The following is a 9,107-nucleotide window of genomic DNA, read 5'->3' on the forward strand; positions in this document are numbered from 1 at the left end:
GGCTATGGAGTCAATGGTCCTTTAGTTATTTTGAGGTGCTGAGTGATTAGCTGTGGTGATGCTGCAGAGCCATATTAGTGTCTGAGAATAACGCTTATAATAGTGATTGAGTTGAGTGTATCCAGTTAATGCAAGGCAGTGAAGAATCTTGCAGTGAACTGATGAGGAAATACAAAGGGGAATATTGTCCTAGAAGCAATTAAGAATTTCTAGGTAGTATTCATACTTATGGAATCAATATAGACATGAGAAATTAAGAATTCATGTGCATAGTAATTCTGAAGACAAACATTTACAGTAGTAAAAATTGAGTACAAGGTGTAGTGAAACAAGTCCTGCACTATTATTTCTTTTTAGTACTAGCTTAGTATAAGATGAGTATGATTTTGACAAACATAAGTAAAACAAGAATAGAGTTTGGAAAAAACTTGTTATTTTATCAGACAGCACAGGAATTCTGCATCAGCACATGGGGCATCATCCAGACATCAAATATTTCAGGAAATCACTGAGCTCATCCAGCCCTTTGTATTAGATAATTCTGGAAGTGTGCAATACATTTGTCTCATAGAGAAAATCACCAACCCCTTATGAATTACTCAGGGGAGTATATATACAAAATTTACATAAGAAAATATCAGCGAATGAGTTAATATCTCATTTATGATATGCTAATCTCTGGAATGCAGTAGCTGAAGGAGTGAATGCTGCAGTAATTCCTTAATGCCTCAGCTATCAAAATAATCAGAAGATATTTGGACTTTATGGCTGTTAGAGTCGGTTGGAGATGCGCTGTCTGAAACTTGGATAGTTGTCGTTGTCTGAGTGATGAGTCACTTTTTAGCTGTTTTAACTTATGACACTTGTCATGTTATTTGTCTTGTAGTGACCTGGAGCTGGCAGTGGCCGAATGACTGAAGCTATCGTGGCAAAATCTGAAGCATAAATTGCCACCAATCCTCCTTAGGCATTTGATGTCTGCGCATCTTTATCAATGTTTCCTCGGCCTCTGTATGTCTATAAAGATTGGGAGGGGTTTCAAACAGGTGATTCACTTCATTCTCAATGAAGAACAGGCCTTCAAGTTTGTCATATAAGCTTTGTCCTGTGGGAGGCCCTGTTTCTTCAGATGAACTGCCAGATGCAATAATCTGATTTTCAATAGTGGTTGCCATTCTGTTGGCCATTTCATCTGGAGAGATCAGTTTTCCTGCACCACTTAGTAAGCTGGGCAGGCCTTTTGCTTGCAGCACTCCCATTTTAACTTTGTATTCCTCCACATCTGCTTGCATCTCATAGTACTTCCTCTCCACTGTTTGTATATAGTTCCTGAGAGTTAGTACCTTCTTGGCAGAGAGGACAGCTTCTGTTCTGTTGGGAATGCCTATAGCTGCCAATTCCTCCCTTTCTTGTCTGTTGAGGAAGTCTATCATTCTGTTTGCCTGCTCTGCTCTGTTCCCTAGCATTGTCTTGGCCTTCTGAATTTCTGCTTGAGCTTGGCCCATTAAATCCATCTGCTCATGCATTATTTTTATTGACCTCCATTGTTGTTTGATGGATTGGCCAATTTTGGCCCATAGGATTCTCTTTATGTCGGCCATAGCAGTCTCCAAATTCAACTCTTTCTCTAAGGCCTTTATCTTTTCCTTTTGGGCCTTTATTTCTCTGCCCTGTTCTGCCACAGTCACTTTGGACTTGTCATACTTGGCATCCAGTTCTGCCAACTTCTCCTTGGCCTTCTTTATTTCATCTGCCTGGATCTCCATTGCTTTGACGGCCTTGGTCAATTCCTCTACACTTGGGCTGGCATCTGGAGCTGCTGCTGTTCCTGCTGCTTCTGTTGTGGGGGCCACTGCTGTCCCTGACGTTGCTGCTGTTGTCGAAGTAGTTGGAGGAGCTTGGGAAGTGGATTCTGCCTGTTTATCTTGTAGTGCTCCTTCCAGCTCTTTCTCCAATTCTCTGATCCTCTGGTCTTGCTGCATTAGGAGGTCTAGTTGGTCCTCAGCCTGTTTTTGCTTTTGAAGTTCTGCTGTTTGGGGGTGCTCTGTGGGCTGCAGCTTCAACCTCTTCTTTAATGCATTGAGGTCATCATCCTTCTTCTTCATGAGGGCCTTCACACCCGTTGGATCACTAGGATCATGTCCTAGATCAATGATGATCTCCTCAAGAGACTTTATTCTATTGTCCTTGGCCTGAGAGGACATTCTCTCAAAATCCAACTGGGTGTTGGTGTTTTTTAGGGACTCTTTCAGCTCATGGGCCATGGTGGCCTTCTCCACCAAGGTTGCGTAGACCATCTCCCCAACTTGCTTATGGAGTTCAATCTGGTCCATGGGATGTATATCTCTGGCTAGGACCTCCACCCTTGTCTTTACAAAATCTGCAGCTGTCTTAGGCTGCGGCCCTTTGGGCTTAAAGTGGCTGAGGATTATCTTTTCCTGCTGAATGTCATATACCGACATTAGCCTTTCTTGCTGGGCTGGTGTTGCATCTATGAATTGCTTGTAGACCTCGGCCCTCAGCAGCTCATTCTGAGCTTTTATTTGTTTGAAAGAAGCCTTGGTGCTCTTGGGCTTCTTGCTTTGTTGGGAAGAAGAGGACACCTCCAAACCGAGCTGTAAAGTTTGCTCCTGCTGAAAGGAGCTTGTACCTGTATGCTGACTGCCCTCCCTATCTTTTCTTGCACTGTCCAAGACATCTTCAGTAATGTCTTCTACCTCTGGGGAGTCTGCACTTTGCCTTTTGGCTTCTGGCTGGTGGGAGGATCCACTGAGGGGAGTGGACTCTTCTCTATCTCTTTTTGTACCCCTTTCCTCATGTGCTGGGGTCTGCAAAATTGGGGCAGTTACTGGCTCAGTTTGTGGGGGTGGAATTTGCATTGCTGGAGCTGCTGGCAGCCCAGTTTGTGGTAGGACAGTTTGCCCTTGCTACTGTTCTGGCTGCTGCTCTGTTACAGGGGCAGACTTTTCCTTCACTGCTTCCTCCTCTGCACCCATTATGCCTTTGCCTTTGTCTGTCACCGGTGCTGATGTAGATGGTGCCTGTGGTGCAGTCATTGTGGCCGAGTTCCCTTCTCCCACTGAATAAGGTGGTCTGAAAGGTACCTGCTGCACATAGTCTAGGTCAATAGTTTTTTCAAGCTCCCTCCTATTCTTTAGCATTGTCTCTTCTTCAGTTAGATTTTCAACTAAAGTATCCATCTGCCATTCTTGCAGGTTGGCATATTTTTCAATGAGTGGGTACTGGCAATGCTTAATGCCTATAAGCCTATACTTGTTTCTCCTAGCAGTAATGAAACCCTCAGGGTCATAGTGGACCCACCGAAAACTATAGGACAGCTTGTATTTATCCTTAAGGATTAGGTCTGAATCTTCCCACCCTTCTTTCTTGTTCATGATGAAGGGGCCTAACTGGTGTTTGAACTTGAGGTGGGCCTTCTTTTTGGCGCTGTGGAAATGGGTGAGGTCGGACTGAATCAACTGCCTGTAATACTCCAAGGCGAATAACCTCATAGGTACATATTTTGGGAGCCTGTATGGACAGAGCTCACAGCCATAGATCCTAATGACAGTATGGTTCTCATATAGGTACCAGTCACCTATTTTATATTTTTTGGAAAGCTGCAAAGCTTCTTGATCTCATTTGATATTCTGGGAGGAGGGGACCTCATCAATAGGCAAGAGACTAGGTATACAAATTGGTCAACAAATTCACAGTAGGTATAGGGTGAATTTGTGACTTTGTGATATACAGAGGTCCAGAAGATGACAGATCTTCTTTCCCCTCTGTGATCCAGCTTTCTGATGTAGCATGGGAAGGCTTCAGAATGATAGTACATGAACAGGTGGTAAATATAGGCTGAGTACTTGAAGACACCCTGTCTGTCCACTCTGCTCAACTGATCATGAATCTTGTTAGCTATGAACTTAGCAAAGTTATATTTGCGGGTAGGGGGTTGGCGTGGGCTGTAAGCAGATAGCAATACCAGCATTGTTTTATCCACATACTCATTGTTTTTGTATCCCAACACATAGGCAATCATATCCAGTAAAAGCTTGCCTACATCATTGAAATGGACATCCAGGTAGGGAGGTGGCCCTGTAGGCTGGCACTCAGGTCTCATGAATGTCCTGGTGACCTTTTGAATCTCCTCACTGGTCATCTTTTCACCAGTCTCCAGCAAATAGTTCATGGAAAACGGGATCAACAACTCTGTCTGATCAAAATGTAACATTTTGTTGATGGACTCAGCATTAATGTAAAAAAGGATCCTCCCAGATGGAGTGCTAATAGCTCTGTGCTGCACATCATAGTTTTCAGCACATAGGTGAATGATTTCAGGGAAGACATTTACAGCTGGGAGACAATAGTATGGTAGGTTTGACTCCCATATCCCATGTGTACCATGACCATCCTTATAGTCCTCTCTCAATTGACAAAAGGTATGCAAGAAGTCCCTGCTACCCTCACAGTCTTCTATAAGATAGTCCTTGTCAGCAAATGGCAAGGCCTCCAGCTCTTTATTTGGTGGATTTAATGGAGCCACACTGAGGGATGATATGCAGAAGCAGCCATTATATGATTTGATTTTGAGTAAAAAGGAGTTAAATGGCTTGCAAAGTTTTAAGAGCTCAAACTGCCAGGTCAATTGTAGTCAACGTCTGAACTGTGTCTTATAATGAAAAACACACAGTCTTGTTTCTGCAGTTTTTTGACAAGTTCAGAGGGATTGTGAACTGCTCAGGGCAATTTGCAGAGGGTATGAGGAATTATTTAGGTGAAAGGCTGCAGCTGGTGTGTACACCCGGAAAAAGGGAACAATGTCGGGCGCTTCAAAGGTAATTTTGACAGTTTTTACCCGCAAATTGACTGTTTCTATGTCAAATTACAGAGTTGGGGCAATGCAGATTGCCTTGGCCTACTTTAGGTAATAGGTGTAGAGCTTATATGAATTTCAACAGGTATTCTAATGGCAATTTACAGAGAATTGGTAAGCATGGGCCAAACAGAGGAATTACGGTGAATACCTAGACAGAATGCTTAGACAACTTACGGGCCGAACTCTGAAGGTTGAAGTGATGAGTCTGAGCAGTTGCAATTTGAATTTGGAGGTCTGGAATCACTTTGGCAGATGCAACGGCTATCTCCTTCTTCACGCGAAAATGACATTGAAAATGCCTCAAACATGACTTTAACGATAAATTTCGGAAAAATAAGGTAATTGGCACCTTTCTGACGATGACGTCAGCATGACGTCATGGCGGGCCCGGGTACGAAGGTGACTTGGCTGTTGAGGTGTAAACCAGGGTGGCAGGACACGGTGGCGGGTGGATAGGGTGGCAGGGTTACGTGGAGGGCCACACGGCGCAGGGGCCGGGAAGGGCGCCACGTCAGGATGACGCAAGCATGACGCAAGGGGGAGGCGGTAACGGGATGGTGGTAAGTGGGTTCCCCGCACCACCTTTGGGCAAAGGCGGTATCGGGGAGGGGGGCTCCGAACAACCCCACCGCCTGCCACGCGTCCCTTGTACGGGGTGGAAAACCGCTTTCCCCAGATGCTAAAGGTCGGCAGGTCGGGGAGCGAAAATGACCGCCCACCGTTAGATCTGGGCGACAGAGATCGGACGGCTGGCGGGTCCTCCGACAGATCGTGCAGGTTGGGGGGGCCCGCTGGTTTATTTAAATATTCAATTAAATACTTTTGGCGGAAAACTTTAGGATTGAGGGTTTTCGTGAGTTTTTTGGGGTTTTTGGGTTAATTTGTGAAAAAGTGATTTATGGAGGGTTTTAGCAGCGGTGAGGTTAGGGCTTATAGAGAGGTTATTACTCCTAACCAGGGGTTAGAGTAATCCCTTGACAGGGTTGAGCATAGTCCCAGGTGGACTAAAGTCTCCCTTAGACAAACCTATTTAGCTATAATGCTAAAAGGAGGATATTTATAGAATGGTTGGGGGTTTATACACCATAGTGTTACTATAGTAGGGAAAGGGTAACATGGGGTTTTATATAATAGAGTTAGGGGTTAATATGGATGAAAGGAGTGGATTAGGGGAAACAATACTAAGTTTATTTGAAAAACACTTAGCTTAGGGAGTAGATCAAAATGAAAAGATTTTTACACAAGAAATGTGGCTTTTAAAGGAACAAGAACCACCATAAAACCTGAGATCTTTTCATCAATCTCCATGACTGAAGGGATGTTAGTTATGAATGGAAAAGGGGAAAATTTGGGAAGTTAGACATGTTTTTTTGCTTTGTTGCAACCTGATAGAGAAAAAGGACTTCTCAATCCATTGACTTTGCTTTGTGAAACAGGTCAGCACACCTTTGATTTGTAAGAAATGATATTCCTACAACCCCAACTGCCTACCCATCTACTTGCCTAGCATTTTTTGTTTTCTTCTTGGAGGGTGCACTTAGGCTTGCAGACCCTTATTTGCCTTTTCTTTCTTTGGCTTTTTTCCTTTTGTCTTTCTATCTACTTCTATCCTTATTTCTTCCAAGGTCCCAGATTAAGCAGTTGGGAACCTTACTTCTCTACCTACACTACTTGTCTGCCAAGATTAAACAATTTGGACAGACTTCTTTCTCTATTCTACAACTGAAAATTTAAAACATGGCATGATCCAGATTAGGCTGTTGGACCATCCATCAAAATTGAGTCCTCATCAAGATATATACACACCTTGTCTCCTTATGAAAATATGGGATCTTTGCATCATCAAAGCAGAGCATATTTGGACCTTTTTATAACCAATCATGAAATATGAAACCTATTGATATAGGTAGCTAACAGTGGCTCCACATGGGGATGGTTTTTCATTTGAAAGACCAAGAACAGCAGGTCAGAATGCCTTGGCCCTTGACTGCTTTTACCAAACTTGCAGTATGCTGCCTTGAACTGCCAGAATTGTGTACTTTCTTTCTTGGCAAACCTCTGATCCTCTTTACCTTTTGCTGATAGTCAATAAAATTTTGAGAAACTACATTTTTACATCTTAACAGAAAGTAATAGAAAGTAATATATACATGTAGATATGTACAAGGGGAACTCGGGCTGCACTTAGGGATGGTAGTCAAAATAGTGCTTCAACATCCTACCATTCACAGGACCTTCATCCAAGTCAGTTTCATTAAGACTTTTAAGGAAATAAGTGTTGTTTCCTTGCACTGCTTGGACAGCAAATGGTCCTCTCCAAAGGGAATCAAATTTCCCATGTTTTCCTTTATCCTCTCTTCTTGCATCCCACTTGAGGACTTTGTCTCCAATGCTGAAGTCCTCTGCCTTAGTTCTTCTGTCAAAGGCCTTCTTTAATTTCTCTTGTAAAACTTGGACTCTGCTGAAAACTTGGTCCCTAGTTTGCTGTAAACAAATTATTTGATTGATCCTTCTTTGCATATCATTTGGTTCAGCTTGGCTCTCTTGAAGAAGTTTCATAACAGGCACCCCTAGTGATGAAGGAAATTTGGCTTCTAATCCATAAACCAACTCATATGGGCTGGTCCCAATTGATCTCTTGGTTGTTAGTCTATCTGCCCATAAGGCATTCACAAGCTTCTTATGCCAATTCTTTTTATTTTCTTCCAGCACCTTCTTTATGATGTTTACTAGGCTTTTATTTGATGATTCAGCAAGGCCATTTCCTTGGGGATAGTATGCAGTAGAATGGCCCAAGGTAATGTGGAATTTGTGGCAGAAATTCACCATTTTCTTGGATCTGAAAGCAGCAGCATTGTCTGTTATTATTTTGTCAGGGCAGCCAAATCTAGCCAGTATGTTGTTCTCCAAAAACTGAATGATTGTTGAATCATTTTCTTGTCTGCATGGAACAGCTTCAATCCACTTAGTGAAGTAGTCTGTAGTTGTTAGAATGCACCTATGTTGTCCTGAGGATGAGGGGTGAATTTCCCCAATGAAATCCAAGCCCCATTGTTGGAAAGGTCTCTCTGTTGCAATAGGCCTTAGGGGAAGGGGCAGTAGCTGTCTCTTTCCCTCAAACACTTGACACTTATGACATGAGGTGGTAAATTTCTTGACATCAGAGAACATAGTGGGCCAGTAGTAACCAGCCCTCAGTATTTTATCCACAGTGGACTTCCAATATAAGTGTCCACCACAGTCACCTGCATGAAATTCTTTCATGATATTGTTAGTTTCATTTTCAATTAAGCAGTTCAGTAGTATCCCTTCATGGTTTTTCCAAAGCAAATTTCCATCCATCACACAAAATCTTGAGGCTTTCATTTTTAAGAACCTACATTTAGTTTTGGACAATCCTGGGGGAGCACACAGGTTTTGTAACACATAACATATATCAGAGTACCAAGGGGATTGTTCAAAGGCTACATTGATCTTTGGAGTCGCCAGCTCCGGTTCACTGTCCAGCTGGTTGATGTCTAAGGCTTGGAAATTGGCTTCTGTCATTAGTTTGGCCAAACCTTGCCCTTTTATTAGTTTTGTAGGTTTTATCTCAATATCAAATTCCAAGATGTTGGCAATCCATTTTCCTCTTCTGCCTTCTAGGTTTTCTTGAGTGAGTATGTCTTTCACGATAGGACTTGGCACATATGCTACAATATGGGAATAAAGGATGTAAATCCTAAAGTCTTTAATGGCTTTGACCAAAGCATAAGCTTGCTTTTCCATGATTTGATATTTTAAAGGTGCATCTCTAAGAGCTCTGCTAAAGAAAGCAATTGGCTTCTCATTTCCTTGGTCATCTTTCTGTAACAAGACAGCAGCAATTGTGTGTTGGGAAGCAAAAGAGAATATGATAAATTCCCTATCAAATTGAGGATTTGTTAGGACTGGGGTTTGGGTGAGGGCCAGTTTTATCCCTTCAAAGGCCTGGTTGGCTTCCACTGTCCATTTTACTTTTGAATCTTTCTTTAGCATGTTATTTAGTAATCTGATTAGTTCTGCTAAGTTTGGGATAAACCTTCTCAAGAAATTGATTTTTCCCAAAAATCCCTGCAATTCTTTGATATTTCTTGGGTGGGGCATTTGTAGGATAGCTTGTATCCTATCTGGATCTATCCTAATGCCATCTTTAGAAATGATGTGGCCCAATAATTTACCTTCCTCTAAACCAAACAGGGATTTCTTG

The sequence above is a fragment of the Pinus tabuliformis genome, chromosome 1_2 (genome assembly GCF_031772625.1).
Source record: "Pinus tabuliformis cultivar Carrire ecotype Pingquan chromosome 1_2, CPIR1, whole genome shotgun sequence".
NCBI classification, from domain to species: Eukaryota; Viridiplantae; Streptophyta; class Pinopsida; order Pinales; family Pinaceae; genus Pinus; species Pinus tabuliformis.